The sequence below is a fragment of the Physeter macrocephalus genome, chromosome 7, assembly GCF_002837175.3.
Source record: "Physeter macrocephalus isolate SW-GA chromosome 7, ASM283717v5, whole genome shotgun sequence".
Classification (NCBI taxonomy): domain Eukaryota; kingdom Metazoa; phylum Chordata; class Mammalia; order Artiodactyla; family Physeteridae; genus Physeter; species Physeter macrocephalus.
In genome coordinates this window covers 66,577,488-66,590,360 of record NC_041220.1, presented here as the reverse complement: position 1 = coordinate 66,590,360, position 12,873 = coordinate 66,577,488, and the positions used below count along the sequence as shown (strand labels likewise).

Here is a 12,873-nt window from a genome sequence, read left to right as displayed (position 1 = left end):
ATAAAAACAAAAATAAACAAATGGGACCAATTAAACTTAAAAGCTTTTGCACAGCAAAGGAAACCATAAACAAGATGAAAAGACAACCCTCAGAATGGGAGAAAATATTTGCAAATGAAGCAACTGACAAGGGATTAATCTCCAAAACATACAAACAGCTCATGTGGCTCAATATCAAAAAAACAAACAAACCAATCAAAAAAATGGGCAGAAGACTTCAACAAACATTTTTTGAAAGGAGACATACAGATGGCCAACAAACACATGAAAAGATGCTCAACATCACTAATTATTACAGAAATGGAGATCAAAACTATAATGAGGTATCACCTCACACCAGTCAGAATGGCCATCATCAAAAAAATCTACAAAAAATAAATGCTGGAGAGGCTGGGGAGAAAAAGGAACACTCTTGCACTGTTGGTGGGAATGTAAATTGATACAGCCACTATGGAGAACAGTATGGAGGTTCCTTAAAAAACTAAAAACAGAACTACCATGTGATCCAGCAATCCCATTCCTGGGCACATACCCTGAGAAAACCATAATTCAAAAAGATACATGTACCCCAATGTTCACTGCAGCACTATTTACAATAGCCAGGACATGGAAGCAACCTAAATGCCCATCAACAGAGGAATGGATAAAGATGTAGTACATATATACAATGGAATATTACTCAGCCATAAAAAGGAACGAAATTGTGCCATTTGCAGAGATGTGGATGGACCTAGAGACTGCCATACAGAGTGAAGTCAGAAAGAGAAAAACAAATATCGCATATTAATGCATATATGTGTAATCTGGAAAAATAGTACATATGAACTTATTTGCAAAGCAGAAATAGAGACAAAAACATGGAGAACAAATGTATGGATAACAAGGGGGGGAGGGGGAGGTGGGATGGACTTGGAGACTGGGATTGACATATATACACTACCATGTGTAAAACTGATAGGTAGTGGGAACCTGTTGTATAGCACAGGGAGCTCAGCTCCACGCTCTGTGATGAACTAGATGGGCGGGAAGGGGGTGGTGGTGGGAGGGAGGTCCAAGAGGGAGGAGATATGGGGATATATGTATACATATGACTGATTCACTTCGTTGTACAGCAGAAACTGACACAACATTGTAGAGCAACTATACTCCAGTAAAAAATAAATACTCTGTAATAACCTATATGGGAAAAGAATCTGAAAAAGAATAGATATATGTATAACTGAATCACTTTGCTGTACATCTGAAACTAACTCAACATTTTAAATCAACTATACTCCAATATAAAATTTTTAAAAATTTTAGATGAATGAAATACTATGCATGCTGCAACATGGATGAACCCTGAAAACATACTCAGTAAAAAAAAAAAAAAAAGCCCAATGCAAAAGGCAACATATTGTATGATTGCATTTATATGAAATACTCTGGATAGGCAAATCCATAGAAACAGAAAGCAGATTAATAGTTGTCAGGGCCTACGGGGAGGAGGTAATGAGGAGAGACTGCTTAGTGGATCCAGAGTTTCTGCTTGGGTTGATGATAAAAGTTCTGGAACTAGATTCTAATGATGATCATACAACACTGTGAATGTACTTAATGCCACTGAATTTTATAATTTTATATGGTTAAAATGGTAACTTTTATGTTATGTGTATTTTACCACAAAAATAATAACGGCTAAAATAAGGTGGTAATGGTGAAAGTGGAAATATAATGAGATTACACTGCAAAAAGAATAAGACTTCGTAATAGATTGTATGTGAAGGCTGAAGCTGAGGAAAGGAATCGAGGAAAATGCTAAGGATTTGAATTTGAAGTAGAAGCAGTGAAAGGAATTGAGAAAAGAAGCTGAGGTTTTGAGGTTTAAAAGAAAAGTACTGCCACTAACAGGAATAGGTAGATCAGGGGAAGGCGTGGTTTAGCAGAGAAAACTGAAGGTTGGGTTTTAAATATATGGAACCTGAGATGCCAAATATCCACAGTGATTCAGAAGTTCAGAACTGTTTCTTCTAATTAACCAAGAGGAGCTTTGAAACAGATGAAGCAGTTTTGGATAATACTGGTAGAAAAAGAAAGATTATATTTAATTATTTTTGGCTACTGAGTATGGTATTTAATATACCCATACAGAATTAATATACCTCTTTAGTATATGTTCCTTAAAGATTTCCAGAACCAACAAATATAAATCTTTATGACGTATTCAATACACTGTGTGGTATATAATAGTATACTCTCACACACACAACTGTTTGGGTTTTTTGTGGGGTTTTCTGAGGGTGGGTGGCAAGACAAAGTTAGTTGCTTCTTCTTGCCTTGTCTACAAATTTTATTTGAGACTGAGATCATTACGTACACTGCAACTACAGTTTCACTTAAGTACCAAAGAAGGACAACTACATTTGCTGGAAATCCTAGCACCATAAATGCAGATATACTTGCTTGGTGCTGGCTGCTCAATAAACTGCTAGTATATTGGAAATACCCTGAGGTAAATTACAGGTTTCATATAATTTTCCATAGATCATGATTTAGCGTTCTTCTGTATATTGTTCACAAAGAAAAGACAAACTGTCAGTAAGAGCTTGAAGAAAACTAAGTGGTGATATAGCCCCACCCACAGCACCCAGAATGGAGCCCACGTTTCCGCAGAGCTGGAACTCCTGGCTCGGGGTCTCTTCCCTCTGCTGTCACTGAGCTGCCCCGGAGCCCAATGGGAGGGTGGCCTCACTGAGGCTGCTAGCTCTGGAGGGACGCCACCGGCTGAAGCCACAACCATCCTTGGGACCCCGGTCCAGTTCCCTGAAACCTGGACCTTGAAGGCCACCTTTATTCACACAGAGAAAGGATTTTTCCATTTGGAGGTCAACATGTCAGCGGTCAGGAGCCTTGGTCTCAATATCCCTATTTAAAAAGTGTTATCACATGTCTTCCAGAAAGAACTGCTGACAACACTGGAAAAAATTGAGAGTTATCCTTAACAATGAAGGGTTGTGCAGCAACATGGATGGACCTAGAGATTGTTATGTTGAGAGAAGCGAGTCAGACACAGAGGGACAATGTCGTATGATACTGCTTATATGTGGAATCCAAAAAAAAAGCAGTCAAAGAGCCGGCTGAGGAGAAATATCTGTGAGAAATGTACATAATGGGTATGGCAGGAGGAGAATAAAGATAATAAAGAACAGAAAATATTTTTTAAAAAGACTGAGATTTTCCCCAAATGAATGTCTGACATGAAAACCACAACATCCAAACTCAGAGGAAAATATGAATAGTAAAGAAAGCTACTGACCAATCGATGTTCTCTCAGGAACATAGATGCAAAAATCCTCAACAAAATATTAACAAATCGAATTCAACAATATTTTGAGAGAATTTTTTATCATGAATGAGAGGGATTAATCCCAGGTATGCAAGTCTGTTTCAATATTCTAAAATCAAATAATTATATCCATCATATCAACACCCTAAAGAAGACAATCATCAGCATATCAACAGATTTTCAGAAACCTTTGAAAAAATCCAACACCCATTCTTCATAAAAACTCTCGTTAAGGAAATAGACTGAGGCTTTCTCAAGGTGATAACAAAAAAATCTACAAAAAACTTTTATCTTACATCATGATTAACGGTAAAAAACGTGAAGATTTTCCACTAAGTTCAGGTAAAAAGCAAGGATGTTTCCTTTCATCACTCCTTTTCAATGTTTTACTCCAAGTCCATGCTAATGCAATAAGGCATGAAAAGAAATAAAATAAATACAGGTTGGGTAGAAAAAATAAAAGCAGTCTAAATAAAATGTGGACCAATATACTTTATGAACATCTCACCAAAGAAAATAGACACTTTGCATATAAGTATATGGAAGAATAATCCAGATTACATGCTGCCATTAAAAAGCAAATTTAAAATATAATTATATACCACTATGTAACACTTAGAATGGCCAAAATGTGAACAATGACAAGAACAAATGCTGTAAAGGACGTGGAACAATAGGAAATCTCATTTGTTATTGGTGGAAATGAAAAATAATACAGTTACTTTGGTAGTCTGATTGACACTTGCTATAATACTGAACATTCTCTTACCGTACAAACCAGCAAGTGTTCTCATGGATATATACTGAAAGAAGTTTAAAACATACATCCAGGGCTTCCCTGGTGGCGCTGTGGTTGAGAATCTGCCTGCCAATGCAGGGGACATGGGTTCGAGCCCTGGTCTGGGAAGATCCCACATGCCACGGAGCAACTGGGCCTGTGAGCCACAATTACTGAGTCTGCGCGTCTGGAGCCTGTACTCCGCAACAAGAGAGGCTGCAGTAGTGAGAGGTCTGCGCACCGTGATGAAGAGTGGCCCCCACTTGCCACAACTAGAGACAGCCCTCACACAGAAACGAAGACCCAACACAGACATAAATAAATAAATAAATAAAATGAAGCAGGCTCATTTGTTATTGGTGGAAATGAAAAATAATACAGTTACTTTGGTAGTCTGATTGACACTTGCTATAATACTGAACATTCTCTTACCGTACAAACCAGCAAGTGTTCTCATGGATATATACTGAAAGAAGTTTAAAACATACATCCAGGGCTTCCCTGGTGGCGCTGTGGTTGAGAATCTGCCTGCCAATGCAGGGGACATGGGTTCGAGCCCTGGTCTGGGAAGATCCCACATGCCACGGAGCAACTGGGCCTGTGAGCCACAATTACTGAGTCTGCGCGTCTGGAGCCTGTACTCCGCAACAAGAGAGGCTGCAGTAGTGAGAGGTCTGCGCACCGTGATGAAGAGTGGCCCCCACTTGCCACAACTAGAGAAAGCCCTCACACAGAAACGAAGACCCAACACAGACATAAATAAATAAATAAATAAAATGAAGCAGGTTACTAGCACATAATTAAAATAAAAAAACACACGTCCAGACAAAAACCTGCATATGGATATTTATAGCACCTTATTCAATATTGCCAAAATGTGAATGAAACTAAGGTGTCCTCCAACAGATGAATGAAACAATATAGTATTAATATATTCTGGGAATGGAATAACATTGAGCACTAAAAAGTAAGCTATCAAGCCATAAAAATATATGTTAACTATTTTTTTTCTTTTGAAGTATAGGTGATTTTCTTTATTTTTTAATTTAAATTTTATTGGAGTATAGTTGATTTACAATGTTGTGTTATTTCAGATGCACAACAAGGGATTCAGTTACATATATGCATATATTCATTCTTTTTCAGATTCTTTTCTGATAAAGGTATTCCCAGAATATTGAGTAGAGTTCCCTGTGCTATACAGCAGGTCCTTGTTGCTTATCTATCTTATGTATAGTAGTGTTTTCATGTTCACCCTAAGTTCCTGAGTTATCCCTACCCCCCCCCCATCTTTCCCCTTTGGTAACCATAAGTTTGTTTTCTAAGTCTGTGAGTCTGTTTCTGTTTTGTAAGTTAGTTCATTTGTATCAATTTTGGGATTCCACCTATAAGTGATACCATAAGGTATGTGTCTTACTCTGACTTGCCTCACTTGGTGTGATCATCTCCAGGTCCATCCATGTTACTGCAAATGGCATTATTTTGTTCTATTTTATGGCTGAGTCATATTCCATTGTATATATATACCACATATTCTTTACTCATTCATATGTCAATGGACCTTTTGGTTGCTTCCATGTCTTGGCTATTGTAAACAGTGCTGCAGTGAACACTGAGGAAGATGCATCTTTTCAATTTATGCTTTTCTCCAGATATGTGCACAGGAGTGAACTTGCTAGATCATCTGGTAGCTCTATTTTATTTTGTTTTATTTTATTTCATTTCATTTCACTTCAGTTTCAATTTTTTTGGAGTATAGTCGATTTACAATGTTGTGTTGCTTTCTGCTGCACAGCAAAGTGAATCAGTTATACATGTACATATATCCACTCCTTTTTAGATTCCTTTCCCATATAGGTCATTACAGAGTACTGAGTAGAGTTCCCTGTGCTATATACACTAGGTCCTTATATGTTGTCTCTTTTATATACAGTAGTGTGTATATGTCAATCCCAATTTCCATTTTATCCCTCCCCCCCATCCCCTGGTAACCTCCATTCTGTGCTCCATGGTGGCTGTTACCAAATGGCATTCCCACCAATAGCGTAATAGGTTTTCCTTTTCTCCACACCCTCTCAAGTATTTCTTGTTTGTAGACTTTGTGATGATGGCCATTCTGAGTGGTTCTAGGTGATGCTTCTTGTACATTTGATTTGCATTTTTCTAACACAAAGCAATGGTGAGTATCTTCATATATGCTTTTTTTTTTTTTTGAACAGTGTGAGTAAAATTTACCCCTTGAAACAGGGACAAAAAATGATGATCTAAAATATGGAATAACATGCACTATTGAACTATATCATATTGAACTATATACTTAAGATTCCTCATCCCCAAAAAGACAACAATGAATCAAAATTAAAACTAGACCTTTTCTAAAGCTTCTAATTCAAAATGGAACAAAATATTCATAAAATTCATATTTACATTATTTAAATCTCTGATTTATGGGAGGGGGGAAATGTACCATATTTTTCAAAACACCTTTACTTTTATAGTGCTCTCACTACAGTTATCATATATATATATATATATATCTTTTACAGTTATCTCCTCCCCCAAATGATTGTCTATCACATTTGTAAAAGTCCTCCCAAATGCATGAATTCAGGAACATAGCACTCTATTTCAAGGTATATTATTCTCTGTCATCTATGGCAGTTCCCAAAAAAATACAAGGTCTGTCCCTACCTCTACCTCTACCATGACTGTGGGCCTCTCTTCAATAAAGCCATATGCCTATGGCCTTCCTGCCCTGGCTTCTTCACACCCCAAGTTGTCACAAGATTCTGAAACTAAAATCATTTATATTGCCTTTAGGGTAATTCCATGGTGGTCTAGTGGTTAGGACTCCACGCTTCCACTGCAGGGGGCACGGGTTCCATCCCTGGTTGGGGAACTAAGATCCCACAGGCTGCACGGCGCATCCAAAAAAAAAAAAAATTGCCTTTAATACATATGTCAATCCAACAACAAATACATCTATATCTACACACACACACACACACACACACACACACACACACACATATATTCCATTCAGCCCATTAAAAAAGATAATAGGAAGCAAAGCAAGGATTTAGGAATCTCTTGTCATTCATATACAGCACCTGTCCAAATAGCATTACATGAATGTACAATCCATATCACATTAAATTTATTTAATTCATCCCTTTCACTCCTATCTCTATGAGTAAAGCTTAGTTGTCCCCAGTTAGCTCTTATCCAGACTACCGTAAGAACCTCCATCTACCTGCCTCAGTCTTCCAACAGTGCTCCAAAGTAACTTTTGACAAAGACTCTCTCCTTGACCAATTTTTAGTTTGCTCCTCTGAACCCTCTTGTTAAGTAGGTTTCCTTGTCTTTGGAGAATGGAGTTTTAGCAAGAATCCTGCTAAGTCAGTTTAGCAAGAATCCCCCACCCTTGATATCTAATCACTCTTGATATCTGGTCAAACTCCTCATCTCCCACCATCCCCCAGTGACATCTGATCACTCTGGCTTGCCTTCATCAAGAATCCTATTAGGTCAGTTTAGCAAAAATTACCCTATTCCCTTCATAATTTTCCATCCACTAATCCCCAGCTCCCCTTCTCACACACACACAGTCTCACTCCTTGGCTATAAATCCCTACTATTCCATGCAGTACTCAGAATTGAACTCAGTTCTATACTGAGGTCTCTTTTCCCCCTATTACAATAGTTCCTGAACAAAATCTGTTTTTTCTGCTTTAACTATTGTTCAGCTCTGGTTTTCTCTGACATCTTCTAAAATGTGAATCTGATACTACTCTCCTTTAAAAACCTTTCAATACCTTCTCATTGCCTTCAGAATAAAGTCCACATTGCTTAGCCTATCTCTCTGATGCTGCTTCTAATTGTTACCTCGTTGAACTTTCTACACCAGTAATATTCAATTATTTGCCATTTCCATGCTATTTTCTATCTGAAATGTCCTTCTCCTTTATCCACTTGTCGAATACCTACTCATCTTTCAAGACTCTGTTCAAGAGTTACCTGCCATATCCTTCCTGAGGTATCCCACACATATACACTATAGAATGGATCTTACTACTTCCACTATAACACACCGTTCCTCTCATTTGCTTACAATGGTCTTCCTCTCTTAGAAGATTCCAAGACTTCTTTCAGCAATCATGGGATCTCTTTGACAGTCTCTGAGCTTCCATGGCTGGTTGTCAGCCAATGGTTATCTTACAATACTTCTTTTTCAGGACTGAGACCATGTCATAGTTACTTGTACTCCTGTAACACCCATGGTACAGTACCTTGGCAGGTGCTCAATACTTGCTAGAAAAATAGGACTCTTGGTGCCTAGAGCACCAGAGACCAAATGGTTTTCACCAAATTATGCATGAAGTGGTCTTCTAGTTGTAAAGTAACTGATCCTCACATCTGTATAAATGGCATATGTTGTATCGAACAATGCTCTTAAACACTCACAGGTGTTTCAAATACTTGTGATTTTCTAATTTATAGTAGTGATAGTGTATATCACTACTTGTGTATCATTTATATTTTTTCATTAAATTCTTTCATCATTACTGTTCTGTTTTTTAATTTTGCATTAAAGGTTCTAATAAACATAATCACTGAATATCATACATGTGCTTTATAGTCAGTCTTAATTGCTCACTGTGTAACAACTATGAAAGGGTTGAATGAGCACAGATCATACTATGCTATAATATACTATATTATAAAACAGCAGTTCTCAAAGTGTGACACTCTCCCTACCCCCTACTTTCTAAAGAGTCCTTGAGACACTTTCAGAAAATCTGTAAAGTCAAAACTATTTTCATAATAATATTAAGATGTTATTTTGTCTTTCTCAAATATCATGTGATATCATTTATATGTGGAATATACAAAAATGATACAAGTGAGCTTATTTACAAAACAGAAACAGACTTATGGTTTCCCAAGGGGAAAGGTGGGGGGAGGGATAAATTAGGAGGCTGGGATTAACATATACACACGACTATATATAAAACAGATAAACAACAATGACCTACTGTATAGCACAGGGAACTCTACTCAATATTCTGTAATAACCTATATGGGAAAAGAATCTGAAAAAGAATGTATGTACGTATATGTATAACTGAATTACCTTGCTGTACACCTGAAACTAACACAACAATGTAAATCAACTATACTCCAGTATAAAATAAAAATTAAATTAAATTTTTAAAAAAAGAAAAAGAAATCCAAATAAAGGCTGAAGAGGATCAAAAACTTAAAAGACAGTTTCTTTAAAAAAAAAAATTATTTGTCTTTTTTATTCTCATTCTCTCACCAGTTTCCCAGAGGCTACATGGCATGTAATATTGCAACAAATTAAATGTAGAAGGAGATATGAGAATCTAGCTATCTTTATTAAGCCAGACATTAAAGAGATTTCCAGAAATGTAAAACAATGCTACTCTTTTCACTAAATGATTTTTGTTTGGAAAATATAGCTATTTTCATAAAATACGTTTTTATGTTAATATGTAATAGGTTTATCACTAGGTTCCAGTAACATCCCTTCCTTACCTTGCCTCTTTCTGACAGATGATAACAGCTTCTTTCTGGATGCCCTCAATAACCCTTGTTGGTTCCTTTATTCCTGCCCACACCTTCGTTAAATTCTTTTCTGAAGTCCAGCTGAGTATACCCCCATTTCCTCCCAGGTCCCTGTCTGATATACACTCCTCTTGATCCTCCTCAGGCAGATTCAGCAACAGACCCTGCTTCTTCCTGAGGGACAACTGATGCTACTAATTTAAGATGACCAGCTGCCCTGATCTGCTGACTGATGTCAAAGATTTTGTCAACAGAGGCTGATGACAAAAACAACTCACAGAAGCAATATAGTACAGTGGTTAGACTCTGGAGTTAGACTGCCTGAGTGTGCTCTTGCTATGGAACCCCATTTTAGCTTACTATAAAACAGGTACACCTTACAGAGTGGTCATTAAAATTAAATATGGTAAATTTTAAAAAACAGCACAGCAAAAAAGAAAGCATATAGTAAATATTAATTTTAATATATTTTTATAAAATAAATTATAATACTAAGCAGCTTACGCAGACTTTTTAAAAATTATCTTTATTGGAGTGTAATTGCTTTACAATGGTGTGTTAGTTTCTGCTTTATAACAAAGCTATACATATGAATCAGCTATACATATACATATATTCCCATATCTCCTCCCTCTTGCATCTCCCTCCCACCCTCCCTATCCCACCCCTCTAGGTAGTCACAAAGCACTGAGCTGATCTCCCTGTGCTATGCAGTTATGCAGACATTTATTATGGAAACCAGTAATCCTTCAGACTCTTTGTCTTAAGAACCATGCATAACTTGAGAGTCCCCTGTATTGGGATTTGTCAATACACTTTAATCCAGAGTCTTCCTGCCCTACTGGGGTCATGAAGAAAGAAAATGAGACAGAGACAGAGAGAAAGAGAAAAAAAAGAGAGAGAGAGAAGGAAAAAAGAGAGCTGAAGAAAGAAAGTGAAAAAAAGAAAGAGACACAGGGGGAAATAGATATATACTGGAGGGGCAGGGCAGGGCAGGGGGAAGAAAGGCAAAGGAAAGGAAACCAATTCCCACCTCCCTCTCTTCTCTGCCAATCCTCTGCTTTTATCTCCTACCATCTCAACTATTCAATTTAATGCACTAGCCATAATCTTGCCATTTCTCCCTCTCCAGTTCTTTGATCTCTGGATTAATACAACTCAATGGCCCTCTCTGAATAGCACGCTGATGTAAATTCATCGGTCGCTCTGTTAAGCCAAGATATTGCTGCAATTTAATAGAGTGTCTTGGAGCCTTGCCAATTTTTAACATAAGAAATAACTCAGAAAAGCAGTGGCATAATTATGCCACATTCCTTTTGCTTCTCTCCAAAGGAGGAACCAGGAATCTAAAACTTACTCTCACTCCTGTGCCGAAATGAGGAGTTTAAGAGGAACCAGGAATCTAAAACTTACTCTCACTCCTGTGCCGAAATGAGTTTAAGGTCAATTACTTTTTTAATGGACCACAGATTTGGTGTACAGATTTGGATTAATCATTTTAGTTGATGATACATATATTGTCATCTCCGATCCATGCATGCATATATCATATGTTTGTAATACAGTGAAGACCCATGAACTCACGACCCAAATCAAGAACTAGAACATTAATAATAACTTAAAATATAGCTATGTGCTCCTTCCCTATCCTATTCCCTTGCCTCTTCCAACCCCAAGACAATCACTATCCTGAATTCTGTGTTTATTCTTCCTTTGCTTTTTAAAAAATTGTGGTAACAACCTTCCGAGACTGAACCAAGAAGAAATAGAAAATATGAACAGACCAATCACAAGCACTGAAATTGAAAGTGTGATTAAAAATCTTCCAACAAACAAAAGCCCAGGACCAGGTGGCTTCACAGGCGAATTCTATCAAACATTTAGAGAAGAGCTAACATCTATCTTTCTCAAACTCTTCCAAATAGAGCAGAGGGAGGAACACTCCCAAACTCATTGTGAGGCCACCATCACCCTGATACCAAAACTAAACAAAGATGTCAGAATGCAAGGATTCTTCAATATATGCAAATCAATCAATGTGATACACCATATCAACAAACTGAAGGAGAAAAACCATCTGATCATCTCAATAGATGCAGAAAAAGCTTTCAACAAAATTCAACACCCATTTATGATAAAAATTCTCCAGAAAGTAGGCATAGAGGGACCCTACCTCAACATAATAAAGGCTATATGACAACCCGAAGCCAAAATCTTTCTCAATGGTGAAAAACTGAAACCATTTCCTCTAAGATCAGGAAAAAGACAAGGTTGCCACTCTCACCACTATTATTCAACATAGTTTTGGAAGTTTTAGCCACGGCAATCAGAGAAGAAAAAGAAATTAAAAGGAATCCAAATTGGAAAAGAAGAGGAAAACTGTCACTGTTTGCAGATGACATGATATTGCACATAGAGAATCCTAAAGATGCTACCAGAAAACTACTAGAGCTAATCAATGATTTTGGTAGAGTAGCAGCATACAAAATTAATGCACAGAAATCCCTGGCATTCCTATAAACTAATGATGAAAAATCTGACAGAGAAATTAAGGAAACATTCCCATTTACAACTGCAACAAAAAGAATAAAATATCTAGGTATAAACCCACCTAAGGAGACAAAAGACCTGTATGCAGAAAACTTTAAGACACTGATGAAAGAAATTAAAGACTAAATAAAATATCTAGGTATAAACCCACCTAAGGAGACAAAAAACCTGTATGCAGAAAACTTTAAGACACTGATGAAAGAAATTAAAGACTATACAAACAAATGGAGAGATATACTATGTTCTTGGATTGGAAGAATCAACATTGTGAAAGTGACTATACTAACCAAAGCAATCTACAGATTCAATGCAATCCCTATCAAACTACTAATGGCATTTTTCACAGAACTAGAACAAAAATTGCACAATTTGTATGGAAACACAAAAGACCCCAAATAGCCAAAACAACCTTGAGAAAGAAAAACAGAGCTGGAGGAATCAGGCTCCCAGACTTCAGATTATACTACAAATCTACAGTAATCACGGCAGTATGGTACCGGCACAAAAACAGAAATATAGATCAATGGAACAGGATAGAAAGCCCAGAGATAAACCCATGCACATATGGTCACCTTATCTTTGATAAAGGAGGCAAGAGTATACAATGGAGAAAAGACAGCCTCTTCAATAA

The 12,873-nt window shown here is 37.1% G+C and overlaps 1 protein-coding gene across 2 annotated transcripts in view; it reads right to left on the bottom strand.

Annotated features, from left to right (window-relative positions):
- Positions 1-9,820, bottom strand: part of ART3 (ADP-ribosyltransferase 3 (inactive)) — a 105,869-nt gene extending 96,049 nt beyond the window's left edge. For both annotated transcript variants that reach the window (XM_028491930.2, XM_028491931.1), the window contains exon 1: positions 9,663-9,820. The gene's annotated coding sequence lies outside the window, so the exon portion shown is untranslated. The remainder of the gene's footprint in view (positions 1-9,662) is intronic.
- Positions 9,821-12,873: the final 3,053 nt, after the last annotated feature.